At 37.9% G+C, this 18,560-nt stretch overlaps 1 protein-coding gene across 3 annotated transcripts in view; it reads right to left on the minus strand.

Moving 5' to 3' along the window:
• FAM120C (family with sequence similarity 120 member C) overlaps nucleotides 1–18,560 on the minus strand; it is a 132,759-nt gene that overhangs the window by 112,173 nt on the left and 2,026 nt on the right. The window lies entirely within an intron of this gene.

The following is an 18,560-nucleotide window of genomic DNA, read 5'->3' on the forward strand; positions in this document are numbered from 1 at the left end:
GTATACTTTAAAGCACATTTCAGATATCAAATCACCAATGAACACTTCATTACTTATCTGTAACAGATAAAGACTTCAAAAATAACAGGAGTTCCTGTGTGGTTCAGTGAGTTTAGAATCCAGCGCTGTCACTGCAGTGGCTGCTGTGGCATGGGTTCTATCCCTAGCCCGGGAACTTCCACATGCTAAGGGTGCAGCCAAATTTTTTTTTTTTAATTTTTAAGAAACAACAAACATAATCCTATCGTTTCACCCAATAACACTAACAATAGTTTCTTAACAATATTCAATCCCCATTCTATTTTCCATGATTGTCTCAAAAATGTCTTTTGATAGTTGGTTTGTTTTATAGCAGTTGCCCTTCCCTTTATTTAAATACCATTTTTTTTTGTTGAAAAAAAAAAAGTCATTTTTTTGGCCACGCCCACAGCATGCATAAATTTCTGGGCCATGGATTGAGCCCCAGCCACAGCAGTGACAAAACCTAATTCTCAGCTGCTAGGCCACCAGGGAATTCCCAATACCTCTTTTTTTAAATTACAGAGGTAATATAGATTATTCAATAAATAATGTTGAGATGACTGGATATTTATGATAAAAATAAGGTGGATCCATCCCTTACACTTTGACTGGGATAACCACAAAAATAATAGAAGGTACCATGGGGGAATTTTTAAAAATATAACCTCAGTGGGGAAAGTTTAAGAGAAAATCTAGTAACAGCAAAGAGAAAGATCAATCCTCTTGACTGCATAAAACAAAACATTTCTGCTTGGGGAAAGCCGAATGACAAACTGCAAAAAAAAAAAAAAAAAAAAAACAAACCCCAAAAGTCATAGTGCACAGGGCTAATTTCTCTAACAGAGAAGAAAAAACAAAAGCCTAACAACCCAGAAGAACATTTCATACACAAAAAAGAAACACAAATAGATCTTAAGCATATAAAAAGATAATGATATTCACTTGTTTATTGAGAAAAGTGAAAATTAAAATAACACTGAAACATGGTATTTTTCCTATAGGATTAGCAATTATTACATTGGTGAGGGAATCGAATGCCTGCAAATATTAAAGGTTGGGATATAAATCATATAATATCTAGGGAGAGCAATTTGGCAAGATCTTTCAAAGTTACAAATGCACATATCTTTTGACTCAGCAATTTTGCTTCTAAGGATTTATCTTTTAGATATGGAAAGCACTTGAAACAACAAAGCAAATGCCCAACTATAAGCAATGGCACTGCAACTACACAAGGTATTTACTGCAGCATTATTTGTAATAGCTGAAAACTGCAAACAATCTAATTACTTGACCTTTAATAAGGGACTAATTGTGTATAATATAACATATGCATGCAATGGAATAGGGTGGAACTGTGAAAAATAAGGACAAAACCGAGTACTCACGTGGAAAAATTAGCATGATATATTAAATGATAATAGCAAAGTACAGAACATTATATAATCAGTATACTATCATTAGTGTTTTTTAAAAGGTGTATTTGTGTGTGCCTATATAATATAATATTATATATATATATATACACACAAGGTATTTACATGTATAGTTATATGTTTGCTTTTACATGCATAGCATTTCTGGAAGAATACACAACAAACTGATAATATCGCACATCTCTGGGGAAGAGAACCTAGTGGCTAGGGACAAAGGTGGAAGAGGGATTTTCCCCCCCATATATCCCTTTGTAACTTTTGAATTTTTGTATGAATTGCAACTTATTTAAAAGATAAATTACTACTGAGCAAAAGCAGAACATACTCTAGATTAAAAAAATCAAACAAAAGAGAAGGGTGAACAGTGAGAAATAATAGTCCTCTTATCCCCATTCCCTGGGGGTAACTGTTATTCCAAGCCTTTCCCATGAAGAGTCTGATTCACAGGTCTAAGGCTAGGCTGAGAATCTATTTTTTAAACAATTTTACTGAGGCTTATTGATATACAAAAAGCTGTACATAATGTATGAAACTTGATGAGTTTAGAGATAAATATCATCACTACAGTCTATACCATAAACATAGCTATCACCTCCAAAAGTTCCCTCCTGCCTCTATTATTATTTTTTTTTTTGTGATAAGAACACTTACAATCTCTTAGGAAATTTTTGGAGCGGGGGAGTTCCCGTTGTGGCTCAGAGAGTTAAGAACACAACTAGTATCCACAAGGATGTGGGTTCGATCCTTGGTCCTTCTCAGTGGCTTAAGGATTTGGCATTGCTGCAAGTTGTGGCAGATGCAGCTTGGATCAGTGTTGCTGGAGTTGTGGAGTAGGAGGGCAGCTGCAGCTCCGATTTGACCCCTAGCCTAAGAACTTCCATATGCCGCAGGTGCAGCCATAAAAAGAAAAAAAAAAATCTACTCTTAGCAAATTTCTAAGTGTACAATACAGTATTAACTATAAGCACTATGCTGTGCAGTAGATCTCTAGGACTTACTTACCTCATATAACCAAAAGTTTATACTCTTTGAGTAAAATCTTCCCACCTTCCCCTCCCACCAACTCCTGGCAAACACCATTCTACTCTCTCCTTCTAAGAGTTTGACAATTTTAGATTCCACATATAAGAGTATCATGAAGTGTTTGTCCTTTGAGGTCTGACTCCATTTCACTTAGCATAATGGCCTCCAGGTTTACCTATGTTGTCCCAAATGGCAGGATTTCCTTAATATTCCATTGTATGAATATACCACATTTTCTTTATCCACTCATGCAACAACGGGCATTTGGTTTGCTTCCAAGAACCCAGGTGATTGTCATAATGAGAGGCAAATTCAAGAACAGTGTTCTCTTCTCTGATCACACAGCTTGGCAATTTAGTCCTAGCAAAATAAAATCTAGAATGACTGATGCAATTAAATCCTGACCAAGGCAAGGAAAAAGCCTTCCAGCCACAACGCCCCTTGGAACAGCTGAGCACCCTAGCTCCATTTCCACATATATAATGTCTGCTAGCCCTGAACCTGAATGAGTTCCTGGCTTAAACTGGTCCAGTTCAGTTGTTAACCTTGCAATTTTCTAGGACACTAAAATGTTTTAGGTGAGATTTAACAACATATGCAAACAACTAACCAGAAAAGTAGCACAATTGAGTTTTAAAGAAAGTAGGAATTGAGATTCTGAACAACTATCTACAGCTTTTAATTGCTGGCTTACTGTTGAGCCCAACAAACATGCATTGATGGATTACTAAATGCTAGGATGTAGAGAGCACAGAGCAAGCCACACAGGGAGATGGGATTAAGATGGCAACAGAAGGGCTGGAGGTCAACTTCTCTCCTAAAATCAACAAAATTCACAAATAAAGGCTGAGCAATCTTCACCCAAATGGACCAGAAACCTTAAAAAAGATATCCTACTTCAGAAGAAAAAGAGGCCACATCAAGAGGTAGGAGGGGCGATTACATGATAAATGCAACCCCATACCTCCTGGTGGGAAGCCCCACACACTGGAAAGCAACTGGTTCAGAGACTCACCTGCAGGAGTGAGAGTTCTGAGCCACACATCAAACTCCCACGTGTGGGGATCTGGCACTTGCAGAAAGAGCCCCTGGAGCATCTGGCATTGAAGGCCAGAGGGGCTTGTGAGCAGGAGCTCCACAGGACTGGGGGAAACGTAGACCCCATTCTTAAAAGGTGCACACAGACTTTCAGGTGCACTGGGTCCCAGGGCAAAGCAGTCTCCATAGGAATGTGGGTCAGACCTGACTGCAATTCTTGGAGGGCCTCCTGGGAAAATGGGGTGACTGGGTAGCATTGTGGGGAGGGACATTGGAAGAAATGGTCCCAGGACTGTTCATTGGCGTGTGTTCCCCGAGAGGTGGCCATTTTGGGAAAATCTAGCCCCACTCACCAGCGCTCAGAAGCCCCAGGCCAAACAATAATCCAGTTGGGATCAGAGCCCCACCCATCAGTAAAGAGGCTACCTAAAGACCCTCCAGGCACACAGCCATCTCTAATCTCACTATAGACAAAGCCTCACCCAACAGAGGGATAGGAATCATCTCCACCTACCAGTGGGAAGGCATCAGTCCCAACCATCAGGAAGCCTACAGCAAGCCCCCATATCAACCTCAGCCACAAGGGGGGCAGACACCAGAAGTAAGAGAGGCTACAACTCTATTATATGTAAAAAAGTGCACACCAAAAACCTATAAAAATGAAAAGACAGAGAACTATAACTCAGATGAGGGACAAAGAAAAAAATCCAGAAAAACAGCTAAGTGATCATGAGATTCTCAGCCTCCAGGAAAAAGACTCTAGCCTGTTGATGCTGAAGATGATGCAAGACATTGGAAATAAACTGGAGGCAAAGATGGATACCTTACAGGAAACACTGACCAAAGAGATACAAGATATAAAACTTAAACAAGAAGAGATGCAAAATACAATAACTGAAATAAAAAAATTCACTAGAAGCAGCTAACAGCAGAAGACAGGAGGCAGAAGAACAAATAAGTGAGTTGGAGGACAGATTAGTGGAAATCACAGGTGCAGAATCAAAAAGAGAAAAAAGACTGAAAACAAATGAAGAGAGTCACAGAGAACTCTGGGACAACGTTAAACGCACCAACATCCTCCTGCCAGAAGGATAAGAGAGAGAGAGAAGGGGACAGAAAAAATATTCCAAGAGATAACAGCCAAACACTTCCCTAACATAGGAAAGGAACCACTCACTCAAATCCAGGAAGCACAACGAGTACCATACAAAATAAACCCAAGGAGGAATACACAGAGACACATATTAATCAAAATGACCAAAAATAAAGACAAAGAGAAAATCTTGAAAGCAGCTACGGAAAAGAAATAACATACAAGGGAACCCAAATAAGGTTATCGGCAGATTTTTCAGCTGAAACTCTGCAGGCCAGAAGGGAGTGGCATGATATACTTCACGTGATGAAAGGAAAAAACCTCCAACCAAGATGACTTTACCCAGCAAGGCTCTCATTCAGATTTGAAGGAGACATCAAAACCTTCACAGAAAAGCAAAAGCTGAGAGAATTCAGAAACACTAAACCAGCCTTACAACAAATACTAAAGGAACTTCTCTAGGCAGAAAAGAAAAGCTCACAACAGGAAACAAAAAATTCCACAAATGACAAGGCTCACCAGTAAAGGCATATATACAGTAAAGATGCGAAATCATCCATGCACAATTATCCCACCAAAATCAGAAATCATGAGAACAGGTGGGTACAAATGCAGGACACTGGAGATGCACTTGTAATTAAGAGAACAACAACTTAAAGCAATCTCACATATACATAGACTCTCATATCAAAAGTTCAGAATAACTGCAAACCAAACATCTACAACTGATACACAAACAAGAACAATGAACTCAAATACAACAGTAAAGATAGTCATCAAACCAGAAGAGGAGAGAACAAGAAAAGAAGGGAAGAAAAAAGAGCAACAAAAACAAATCCAAAGCAATTAATAAAATGGCAATAAGGACATACATAACAATAATTACCTTAAATGTGAATGGACTAAACGCCCCAACCAAAAGACATAGACTGGCTGAATGGATACAAAAACAAGACCCATATATATATGCTGTCTTCAAGAGACCCACTTCACTTCTAGGGACACATACAAATTGAAAGTGAAAGGATGGAAGAAAATATTCCATGTAAACGGGAATCAAAAGAAAGCTGGAGTAGCAATACTCATATCAGACAAAATAGACCTTAAATTGAAGAATATTTTAAGGGACAAGGAAGGTCACTACCTAATGATCAAAGGATCAATCCAAGAAGATGATATAACAACTTTAAATATCTACGCACCCAACATAGGTTCACCACAATATATAAGGCAACTGCTAACAACCTTTAAAAGACAAATCGACAATAACACAATCATAGCCGGGGACTTTAACACCCCACTTACAGCAATGAACAGATCATCCAGACAGAAAATCAATAAGGAAACACAGGCCCTGAATGATGCATTAGACCTGATGGACTTAATAGATATTTATAGGACATTCCATCCAAAAGCAACAGAATACACATTCTTCTCAAGTGCACATGGAACATTCTCTAAGATTCCTCACATCCTGGGCTACAAATCCAACCTTGGTAACCAAGAAAATTGAAATCATAGCAAGCATCTTTTCCGACCACAACGCTATACGACTGGAAATCCACAAGAAAAAAACGGCAAAAAACACAAGCACGTGGAGACTAAACAACATGCTACTAAACAACCAATGGATCACTGAAGAAAACAAAGAGGAAATTAAAAAATACTTAGAAGCAAATGACAACAAAGATACCACACTCCAAAACCTATGGGATGCAGCAAAAGCCATTCTAAGAGCAAAGTTTATAGCAATACAGAGTAAGCCACTTAAATGTGAGAACTCATTAGTACCACAAGAACACAGAGAAAAAAGCACTTAACCAGTCAACAGTGAAGTAATGCTTTCTAGATGAAGCAACATCTATTTTTAAAACTCAAGTAAATACAGCTCCCTGAGAAATGTATAATATCTCATTTCTAATTATAAGTAGTCTACAGCAGTGGCTTTGAAATTGTGCATCCCAAACCCGAATCTGGGTAGAGAATTAGACCAAATAACCAAACGGGTCAGGTGCTATTTTTTTCTTCAATCTGAGATCATACTCTCTGTTTTATCTATTTTATCTTTTGGCTCTGTCAGAAATATTTTATTGAAGAATATTTTCTATTACAAACAACTGGAAGTATTTATTACTAGAATGTAAGCTCCAAGAAGGCTAGGATTTCTTGGTCTGTTTTGTTTACCACTATACCTCCAGTGCATAGAACACACACAGAATAGGCAACCAATGAACCACTTAGACTTTCAACCAGTGTTTACTGAGCCAGGCAGTAATCAGGTGTTAGGATACAATCGTGAACAAGAGCTTCAAATTCCTGTCCTCATGGAGCTGACATTCTAGTGATTAATATTTCAAAATAGGCACAGGACTAAGCAATTTAAGATATATCTCATTTATCCTTCTAACTCTGCAAAATGGGTATCATTAATCCTCCCCTCACCTTTAACAGAAAATTTAAAATAACTTGCACCAAATCACACAATTAGCCAGATCACAGAACTTGGATTTGAACCTAGTTAGGTCTGACTTCAAAATAATGTTTTTCCCATCAAATACATTGCTTCTAATAAAAATGGCAACTGGAAAATTGTGCATACACTAACTTCAGATTAATTCATAAAGTAATTAATACATTAAGCACAGGGCCATAAAGAATAACTAGATCATAAACCTATTATTTGCAGTGATTATATTACACCCATCTTTTTCTTTAGAACCTCGCCTGACCACAGAGCTTAATGCAGAGGCAACACTGCTTTCTGGCCTCTGCAATACTACTCCAGTATCATTCCAAATTCTGTTGGGATACTAGCCTTGCTTGCATCTGCCATGTTAAATACATCAAATGGGTGTCCGACTCAGGTAGGGTTCTTTAGTCCACCTTTTCCACCCGTTCTCAATTCCAAAGCAAAAGAAATCAGAGATGACAAGGAAGCATCACTTTATAAGAAAAGTCAAGGGGAGACATGGATTATGTGTAAGTCAGCTTTAGCAATAGAAATATTGGATGGCTTATACTTCAGCTGCAAGGTCTATGTGCCTTGAAATCTAGTTATCTCAAAATTACAGATCAAAACCACTAATGATGCAAATTTGTATCACTACATACTGTGGAGTTCAACAACCATTAAGAAACTAAATTGATAAGCACAAAGCTAAGGAATAATGTCAAATAAAAACTAAGAATAGCAGCAATCAAAAACTGCAGCCAATTCAAGGCAACATTAACAAAGTAGACCTCTCTTCAAAGGTAGGAGTACCAGTTATCTACATACACACGCATGGCAGAATCTTTACTATTAAATACTGTGGGCAAACTAGAGGTAGTAGAATTGATGCAGTGTTAAGTAAAGGCTAGTAAGGTGCTAATTTTAATTTATGAATACCTAAATTTTAGTACCTTTAATTGGTCTTAGGCTGCCAAGAGCCAGCCCATTTCTGTAGGTGAAACTGCCTGTCACATGTACGAACAAAGATTTCAACTTATTTAATCTGTTGTGGCTCATCTTTGGACTGGAAACCCTACTTTGAGAATAACTTTTATAATCAGCAGACACAGCAGGAATTTCAGCATCCATTGGTCCTATGCTCAAATTCAAGTGGTGGGGCAAATCTCGGGCAAGTCACTTCTTCATCTATGAAATGGAAATTTTTTTTTCCTAAACTACACAAGGGGTGTTAACAGTTAACAATATAAATATGTGAAATATTGAAGTTTACAATTTAAATTCAAAATTTTTTAGAAAAGTTGAAAATGAAAAAATTTAATAATTGCATTTTTGTGTCTGACTTACTCTTTGACTTGGAACAAGTTTGATGCCTTTCCTATGTACCCAGAGGTCAATGTTAGGTCTTATATTTTTGTGTTATGATATGCAATAAAGAATTTAGCCTTGAATCCTTTTACTAGGAATGATTACCTTCAGCCTATTTCATAATGGAAAACAGCTGTTTAGAAATGTGGGCATTTCCAAACACAGACATTTTGCACAGTGTTTTTTTATATTTAGGGTTACTACTTCTGAGATATTTGCAGAGTTTTGGCATTTCAGTCACATCATACTTCACTTTCAGTACCATAGCATGGTATTTCAATATCTGCACTGTAGTATTCTTTCATAGGAAATCATTACAAAAATGTAACATCCACTGTAAACATAACAAACTATATTACTTTATTTTCATAAAAATATAATGTCAGAGATCCTTTTCTGGAATTCAATAGACAACTCTACAATGTGGGGAATGTAATTCAGGCCATCACATTCATTTCTTAGAAACTAAGTCCAGCAAAGTCAGCCAGTTTATCTCCTGCCAAATGAGTTTCCCAAAGGCATAATTTTGCTAGGAATGAGCAAATACAACCACACATTGTGAAGGTATTTCTGAACAACTCTGATTTTATTCAAAGTGTCTAGATAAATTATAATGTCAACCAAACAGGTCAAATATATGATTTCAGTCTTTGTTCCTATGTTGAATGCCTTTTGGATGCCAAATAAGTCATTTTTTCTCTCAGTATCTTCAGTACTGTACCTCAACTACGCCCATTAATCTCCTATGGACAGATTTCCATGACATGAATCTAATAATTCACCAGGCAATATTCATTCAACTATGTTTGGTGCAAACCACAATGTTAATTACCACTTCTTGACATGATTCATTTTGAACATTCTTGCACAAAAAGTGGAATCCTATGTAGTAATACAATGAACAGCTTTAAGTCCATGCAAAGTATTTCTGGAAAAAAAACTGTAGTTTCCTAAGTCCAACAGTTTATTGCAGAAGGACCATGTGTAGTCATATTCACTAATTTTAACCAATCTATAGTAAAAACTTCAAGACTTCTCTCAACAAACAAAATTCAGATGTTTCTGGATGTACCTATGACAGGCAAGTCCAAAAAGTCCAAAAGAGTTAGACTGCATCAATATATATATATTTATTTTGCCTTTTCTAGGGCCACTTCCTGTGGCATATGGAGGTTTCCAGGCTGGGGTCTAATAGGAGGTGTAGCCTCCAGCTGTAACATCCACTGTAAACATAACAAACTATATTACTTTATTTTCATAAAAATATAATGTCAGAGATCCTTTTCTGGAATTCAATAGACAACTCTACAATGTGGGGAATGTAATTCAGGCCATCACATTCATTTCTTAGAAACTAAGTCCAGCAAAGTCAGCCAGTTTATCTCCTGCCAAATGAGTTTCCCAAAGGCATAATTTTGCTAGGAATGAGCAAATACAACCACACATTGTGGTTGTAACTCCCTCAGCCACCAATCTTTAACATCCTGAGCAACAGTATCTACTACCTTTACAAATGCTCATTTATGGGAGTTCCCATTGTGGCACAGTGGTTAACGAATCCGACTAGGAACCGTGAGATTGCGGGTTCGATCCCTGGCCTCGCTCAGTGGGTTAAGGATCTGGTGTTGCCATGAGCTGTGGTGTAGGTCACAGATGCGGCTCAGATCCCACGTTGCTGTGGTTCTGGTGTAGGCTGGCGGCTACAGCTCCGATTGGACCCCTAGCCTGGGAACCTCCATATGCTGTGGGAGTGGCCCAAGAAAAGGCAAAAAGACTAAAGAAAAAAAAAGCTTATTTATGACATAAATTTTGCTGTTCTCAACAGACACTCTTTTCTTAAACTACTACTTACAAAAGGCTTTCAAGCCCTGGCAATTTTTTTCATGTAATACATAACAATTTCATGGCAGTATTAATTAATTCTGTCTATATTAAAAAACAACCTCCTGAAATTCCAAGCCTTTTTAAAAGTTCTTTTTGTTTTGGCACTCATCATTCTTGCATAATGGTCAAATTCTTACAATCATTGATTGATTGTTGTTCTTTTTGTCTTTTTAGGGCCACACCCGAGGCATATGGAGGTTCCCAGGCTAGGGGTTGAATTGGAGCTACAGCTGCCAGCCTACACCAGAGCCACACCAATGCCAGATCTGAGCCGCGTCTGAGACCTACACCACAGCTCATGGCAATATCAGTGGCATCCTTAACCCACTGAGCGAGTCCAGGAATCGAACCCACAACCTCATGGTTCCTAGTTGGATTAGTTTCCCCTGTGCCACGACAGGAAATCCTTTTTTTTTTTTTAACAATGATTTATTTTCAAATGGTGTCTTAAACTATAGTCTTTCAACAAACACATTTTATTTAGGGGAATATTCATCACTTCCATTAGGAAACAGACTTCCTTTGATTTTCCTTCAAATATATAATCTTCTTATATAGGTAATTTTTATTTTTCACTTTTCACAGATATGGGTACAAGAAATATTTCTTGTTCTTCAAAAGTACTATAAAAAAGTAGAAGCACAACAATCAATGGCATTTTAGTTATCTATTTCTGTGTAACAAATTACCCCTAAAACTTACTGGCTTAAAAAAGCATTTATTTTCTCAAGTATCTATGAGCGTGGCTTAACTGGGTCCTTTGGCTCAGGGTCTCTCACAGGCTGCAATCAAGGTGCCAGCTGGGGTTGCAGTCATCTCAAGGCTTGACTGGGGAAGGATCCGCTTCCAAGCTCAATCACATAGCTGCTGGCAGTTCAGTTCCTTGCAGGCTATTGGACTGAGGGCCTCATTTCCTCACTGGTTGTTGGTCAGAGGCAACCCTCAGTCACTTGTCATGTGGGCCTCTCCATAGGATAGTTCATAACATGGGGGCTTGCTTCATCAGAGTGATCAAGCAAGAAGAGCCAGAGAGAAAGGGTGCAAACAAGATGGAAGTCGCAGGTTTTTATAACCTAATTTCGGAAATGACATCTTGTCACTGTTACTGTAGCTTTTTCATTAGGAAAAAACTAGCAAGTCACTAGATTCAGCTGACACACAGTGGGTGGGAGTAGATTAATCAACAGTGTGAATACCAGGAGGCAGGAATCACTGGGAGCCATGTAGAAGATGGCTATCATGAAAGGCAAATGGCACTTGGTCACCGTATTAGGGAGACATGATGGAGTGGTAGAGACTCCAATAAATGAAGACCATATGGGTAAGCAAAAGAGAGCAATCAGTGTTGCCAGAGGATCTGATATTTTAAGAGGGGTTGGAAAGTAAGAATTCTTGGTAACATTTTATAATTTTTAAAATGTTCACAGCAAATTTGTATTTGTTAAAAAAAAACGAAATGTGTTTTGTAAAATGCAAGTTAAATTTTTCACAGAGAAGTGAAAAATCATCCACCTAGATGCTGCCTTCTTAATATTCAACCCAACCCCCCATTTGTCTTTATATTCTGATGTACACTACTGATCAATGAAAATCAATGTTCTTAAAAAAAATGTGTACAGCGAAGGGCCACCAGTTTGCCATCCTTGTCACATAATCTTTGTAATTTCCTTTGTAGTATAGATGAAAGGGCAAAGGTTTTGGGGTCTGATATGCAAATCATGGTTCTGTCACTTCCACTATGTTCTTGAGCCTATGACAAGGGCCAGAGAAAAGATCCTTGGGGCTATTATTGCTATTATATTCTTACTTGTCTCCCCTGCTAGACTATGAGCTCCTTGAGGGTTAGAGTACTCCCTGATCTCAACACTCCCTTATCTCACTTTCCAAAATACTTCATTTTTCTATATAGCTATTACTATACTACCTAAAATACTACTTTGTCTTTTTATCTTGCTTATTATCTGTCTTTCCCACTAGAATATAAATTTCATGAAGTGAGAAACCTGTCTGTTATGGTCAACTGCTTTATCCTCTCAATACTGAGCTGTGCCTGGTGCACAGTAGGAGCCCAAAAAACATTTGTTGAATGAATGAATTCTACAGTTTATGTTACTTAGCACAGGGTCTGGCATGGAGTAGGTGCTCAAAAAATTCTGAAAAGCATTCATTGCCCCGATAAAAAAAATGGGGTGAAATGAAGCCAGAGGCAGCAGGCATATCATGAAGTACCCTTCATGCCAGGCCATGCCATGCCATACCAAGCTTAAGGCATGAGAATGAAATGTCAATGCCCAACCTACTTGGCACACAAGATATTTTGATCAAAGTAATTGTACCATGTAATGTTCTAAGCACTGTACTTATGTTAAATCACTTAATACAATAAAGTCTGTGATGTAGGCATTACTACTATATTCCTCTTCCACATGAGGAAACTGAGGCAAACAAAGCGAGGTTAACCTGCCCACGTAACTAGTAAGTAGAAGAACAAGGATTTAAAACCAAGGTCCTTGTTCTTAGCCATTATGCTATACAAACTAAATAAGTGTTTTGGTAAAAGTTATTAAAATGCAACTATATTGAGATATGTTAAAGATGAAGTATTTTAATGTCAAATATATTTAGGTTCATATCTTGGCTCAACCATGTTCCGACAGTGCAACCTTGGGCCAGTGACTATGCTCAGCCTGTGTTTAGTTTAGATGTTAAAAAATGTAGATTAATACATATCCTAATGGGTGGTTATGATGGTTAAATGAAATTATAAATCTATGTGAGGTACCTGGCCCATGTGGTAGCTATTACTACCACCACCAAGGGGGAATTTATTTTATAAATGCATTGCTGAGCAGCTACAAAACTTATTTTTACTTAACAGAGTTTGGCAATTCCATTTGGAATCGAGTCAATTGTAAATATGTAAATATATGTAATGGAATTAACATATAACATTATAAAACACTGGTTCTAAAGTCTTCCTTATCTGACTTTCAAAGCCTTCTATAGTCAATGAGTCAATCAACTTATCTCTCTTTCAACAACCATTATTATATATAATGTGTCAAGCCCTGGAGCAAATCTCTTCCCTTTTGGAACTCTATTAAAAGATAATTATATACAAACTTCTAGTCATAAAGATAAATAAGTTCTGGGGACGTAACACATAGCATGGAGGAAAAAAAAGAGAGTCAAAATGTGATATGAAAATACTATGAGACAAAAAAATGAGTTTTTAAAAAGCCCTCCTGGTGGCACAAGGGAAGGCATCATTCACCTTGGCTAGGAAAGATTTCAAAATGATAACTTTTGAGCAAGAATAAGTAGGAATTTGTTATGCAAGGGTAAAAGTAACATAGAAAAGCATTATGTGAGAGGACATGGTATGTCTAGGAAGCTAAAAAGGTTCAGAATAGTTGGGATATTTTAATGGTTGGAAAGGTGTGGGCAAAGGTAAGCACTAAGTAAGGCTGGAGAGAGTTTGGTATCAGACTGTGAAAGGCACTGTCTGTCATGCTGAGAAGTCTGGGCTTAGTAGGGTAAGTAAAAGTGGTCAATGGGTATCTTCAGGCATAGAACAAAGTCACCTTTGGTTTTCAAGACATCTCTGACAGCAATGTAGAAGATGGACTATAGTCCAGAAAGTGGTAAGCAAACAAGTTGAGGCTATTTTCACAGTTCAGATAAGAAATGATGGAAGCCTGAACAACAGCAATGGGAATGGAAGTAGCTGGACTCAGGAGACAGACAGAGGTCAAAGGATCTAGTGACCAAGTGGACATGGGAAATGACAGGACAGTGAAAGATTGAGACGGACTCCATGGTTTCTGGCTTGAAATGGATGAAAGACGACACCTATAGAAAAAGAGAACACCAAAAGTACCACAAGTTTGGGGGAAAATAATGAATTCCACCTCGGATATTTTTTAGTGTGAGTGACCTGAGATATCAAGTAGTAGAGAGCTGAAAAGATGTGCTGGAAGCTCATGAGATAGGTTAGGGGTAGATAAAGAACTATAGGAATCATCATTTTATAATTTATTCATTTATTTATTTTTTGCTTGATAGGGCTGCACCCAAAGCATATGGAAGTTCCCAGGCTAGGGGTCAAATCAGAGCTACAGCTGCCAGCCTAAACCATAGGCACAGCAACTTGGTATCCCAGCCACATCCGTGACCTACACCACAGCTCACAGCAACGCTGGATCCTTAACACACTGAACAAGGCCAGGGATCGAACCACATCCTCATGGATACTAGTCAAATTTGTTTCTGCTGTGCCACAATGGGAACTCCGTATAATTAATACTTAAAGTCATAGTAATTCTTGAGACTGTTCAGGAAATGACTGTAGAAAAATATGACCTGGACAGAAGCCTTGAGAGCACCAATGCTTAAGGAAGCAGTAGGAGGAGGAGGAATAACTTAGGAAAGGAGAAAAAACTGGAGATATAAGAGAAAAATCAGAAGTGAGCCACATTATGGAGTCCGAGGAAGGAAATTCAAGGAAAGGATGGGTTAATAGTGTCAATTATCACAAAGATGACTAATCAAGGGTAAGAATGGAAATGGATGTGGTGGCTTACGAATAGTAACATCACTTATCAAGTGGCAATAGGCTAGGTAATGGGAATTAATCCAGTCTCCTTTTTTCAAGAATAATGGTTAAAAGGGAAGAACTGGGATAAGGATAATGGCTTAAGGGAATTACAAAGTAGAGGGGAAGTTTTTGTTTTTTAAGGGTTATTTGTATATGCTATAAAGTTAAAGAAACCAGAGGAGAGACTTAAAATGAAGAAAAGAGACTGTTACTTTTGAATTCCTACAATATCGCTATATGACTCACTTGGCACTTAGCTTACACATTTGCTTTGTTCTGGCAGTATTATACAGTTAGCAATGCTGGCGCAAACTAAGCATGCAATAAATCTACTTATTGTTTTTCCTCATGTATCTATACATAGTATATGGCAAATAAAAGTGTACAATCTTACATAAGAATGTATAAAAAGGAAATCATGTGGTGGAATTGTGGAAACAGACTTTAAGCAATATAGATCCAGAACAATTGCACCACTTATTAGTGTCCAGACTGAAGAAAAATAATTTTACTGCTTTAGACCTTGGTTATTAGACTGTAAAATGAGAAGAATACTATACATTTTTGCAAGCTTATGCAGATTAAACAAGGTATTTAAAAAACAGTTTATACACAACTTGGTGCTCAAGAAGTAGTCATAATTACAGTTATGACAATTTCTTCCTACTACTAGGGGATCTAGAAGAGCCACTGATGTTTCAGGATGTGTCTATGATTTAGGACAAGTAAATAATCAGGAGGCATAGCAGCCATTGCTATACTGTATTCTAGAGAACAGATGTACAAAATGGCATCAGCTCTTGGCCAGACTTCTCCAGCTTTAGTTATTCATGTATCATCAGCATGATTTCTGCCATATTCAAGTACTGCAACTTACTATTTTTTTTTTTAAATCAACTTACTTTTCCTTAATTGGCCCCCTCTAAAGAATTATAGCTCTAAAACTGTGGATTTCATGTGGATTTGATTACTTTTTTAATGTATATATTAACCATTAAGACAAAGCATTTATCCCATTAACCATCCCATATCATCTCTTGAACTACATTCTAAAACTGTCTTTAGGGTTGCTCTACTTCTGAGACCCTTTGCAAGAGATTGGGAAGCAATTTGTGGTTTTACTTAATTTTTCTGCTACTGGCTATTACCACTTAAAAAGGTTTGCAGAACGTACAAATGAAACTAACCAAACGACAAAATTAATCTGAGTAATATACACTGAATATTCTCATGGGAAGTCCTAAACTGCCTAAAGCTAAATAGCAATTTATCTTTTATTTAATCCCTCCATCTCTATTTTCAACTGAGATTGGGATAAAGACTGATCTTGTGGCCTAGCCTCAAGAACAGAACCAACGGGAGGAGAAATATAGTAGTGGGTTTTGCTGTGATTTCGGTAGAAAGAAATGGTAGGTATGCAGATCATCCAAGTGAAAAACTGCTATTTTCAAGATAGTGGAACACTCCTCTAAAAAGGCAAACCACAATCAATTATTAACCAATACCTTTCAAGTCTGTTATAAACCAGGAAGCTCTCCATCACTTCAACAACAACAATCACTGACCAGAACCAGGAGAGAAAAATTCACTCACTGATAACATCTATAGATACTTTACATATGCAATTTTGGAGCCAATCTTAAATTCACTATATTAAGAGCCACCACTACACACTTTTTAAGTCACACCTACAATGCATTCTGTTAAGATCACTAATATCTTCATTAAGAGAAAAAAAATATGTATTCTGCAACTAAACTATACAAGATATTATGGGGACTATGAAAAGAGCAAAGAGTCTGTTTATAATCTAGCATGTGGAATAAGACTGATATATTTCCCAAACAGTGGTACTCAAGACTGAAGAGGACTGGTGGGAAATTTTCTCCTCAAGGTTTTATTATGAAAAGCTTTAAACATATGGCAAAGTTGAAATAATTTCACAGTGAACATTAGAACACTCATGACTGAGATTATACCGTATTTACTATTTTGCTTTATCACTTACCAATCCATCTATCCAATCCATCTTACTTTTTATGAACTGCTGGGATTTTAAAAATGAGACTGTGTAATGAAGAATCTCGGTAGGCCATTTTAGAATTGCTTTTCAGAATTTTTCATTGAGTGCATGAACAAAAAAGTTGGAAAACCACAAAATCAACTTTCCTGCCAACCTCCAACTAAAATCTATTCAGAGCTCACAGCATGCCATTTTAGGTCTCCACATTCTTGTCTATCTGAACCATCCTTCCCGGCCCTCTTCAAGTCTTGGTACCACCAATCTGTGAAAACTCCTCCAATTTTCACATCCTCACCCAGAATTAAGTATGACTCTTACTGGGGCCACATTTTCCATCATTAGGAATTAGCTCACAGTATCTGCAAGTTTTTTTTCAGTCCGTCTCTTTTACTAAACTCTGACCTCCTTGAGGGCAGGGACCCCCTTACTTCCCTCTGAATCCTTAGCAACCAGCATAGCACCTAGCCTATGGCAGGCATTCAATAACTGAATAATATAAATGAATGGCCCAGACCTGTCTTTACCCAGGAGCCAACAAGACTTTAGTCCAGTATGGGAATGATTTAATCACACTGGCACTTTAGATTCATCTTAGAGCACCGTTGTTAAAGAGCATGAGCTTTGGAGCCAGACTGCCTGGGCAGGAATCCCAGAATCCCAGCTCTACCATTTATTGCTGGCTGACTTTGGGCAAGTTTCTAAACCTCCCGTGCCTCAGTTTCCTCTTTTGAAAAACAGATAATACTGCTTCACAGATCATAGTAAGCATTCCATCATTGTTAGTCACTATTGCCAGCAATCAAGTTAATAATGACAATGAGGTAACAAGTCCTTAAAGTTCAGGTATTAGCAGTGAAAACAAAGTGGAAAGAATGGGTATGAATGAAGTATACTGAAAAATGCTCAGTCAGAAGGGTAAGCAAACAAGTGTCTGATAAATATTTTTTTTCTAGTTTGTATGTTTGAGGTAGCTCAAGATGGATTTTTTTTTTTTTATGGCCAAACCCACGGCATATGTAAGTTCCTGGACCAGGGATCAAATCTGAGCCCCATCTGTGACCTATGCCACAGCTGCAGCAACTCTGGATCCTTAACTCACTGCAGAGGGCCCGGGTCTGAATCAGCAACACCGCAGAGACAAGCCAGATCATTAATCCACTGCACCACAGCGGGAACTCCTGGATTTTCTTCAATTATTAAAAAAAACAGTTATCCCGGCCTAGGCATAGATTAGATGCTGGGCACAAGGAATCTAGCATGACTGGATTCTAGTCACAAACTCTATGGCCACTGCAAGTATCTTTATGCAGGTCTTTTATTCTCTCAGCTGAGATTTTTTTTTTCCTCCTTATTCTACCCAGCACCATTTATTTAGTTTATGATTCCCACAATTCCATGTCCTGTCTTCTGACAATGAGTACATCTCTAAGAGCCTTGGTTGGGGAATGGGCTTGTGGTTTCATCCTATCCAACCCTGTACAACTTTTTCTTTTTCCTGCCCACCTCCTTTACTTCTCAAGCCTTGCTATTCCCTACACGTAGGAACTTGAAACCTAAGAGTATGGGAAAGCAACAGAGCAATAGCAGTTGTGCCAAGAACTGGGGATGCTGCCAAGCTGTTCCCCAGG

Source organism: Sus scrofa, chromosome X (genome assembly GCF_054392235.1).
Source record: "Sus scrofa isolate SSC_HxYL_T2T_F1_AM1 chromosome X, Sscrofa_HxYL_maternal_Yorkshire_Landrace_v2.0, whole genome shotgun sequence".
NCBI classification, from domain to species: Eukaryota; Metazoa; Chordata; class Mammalia; order Artiodactyla; family Suidae; genus Sus; species Sus scrofa.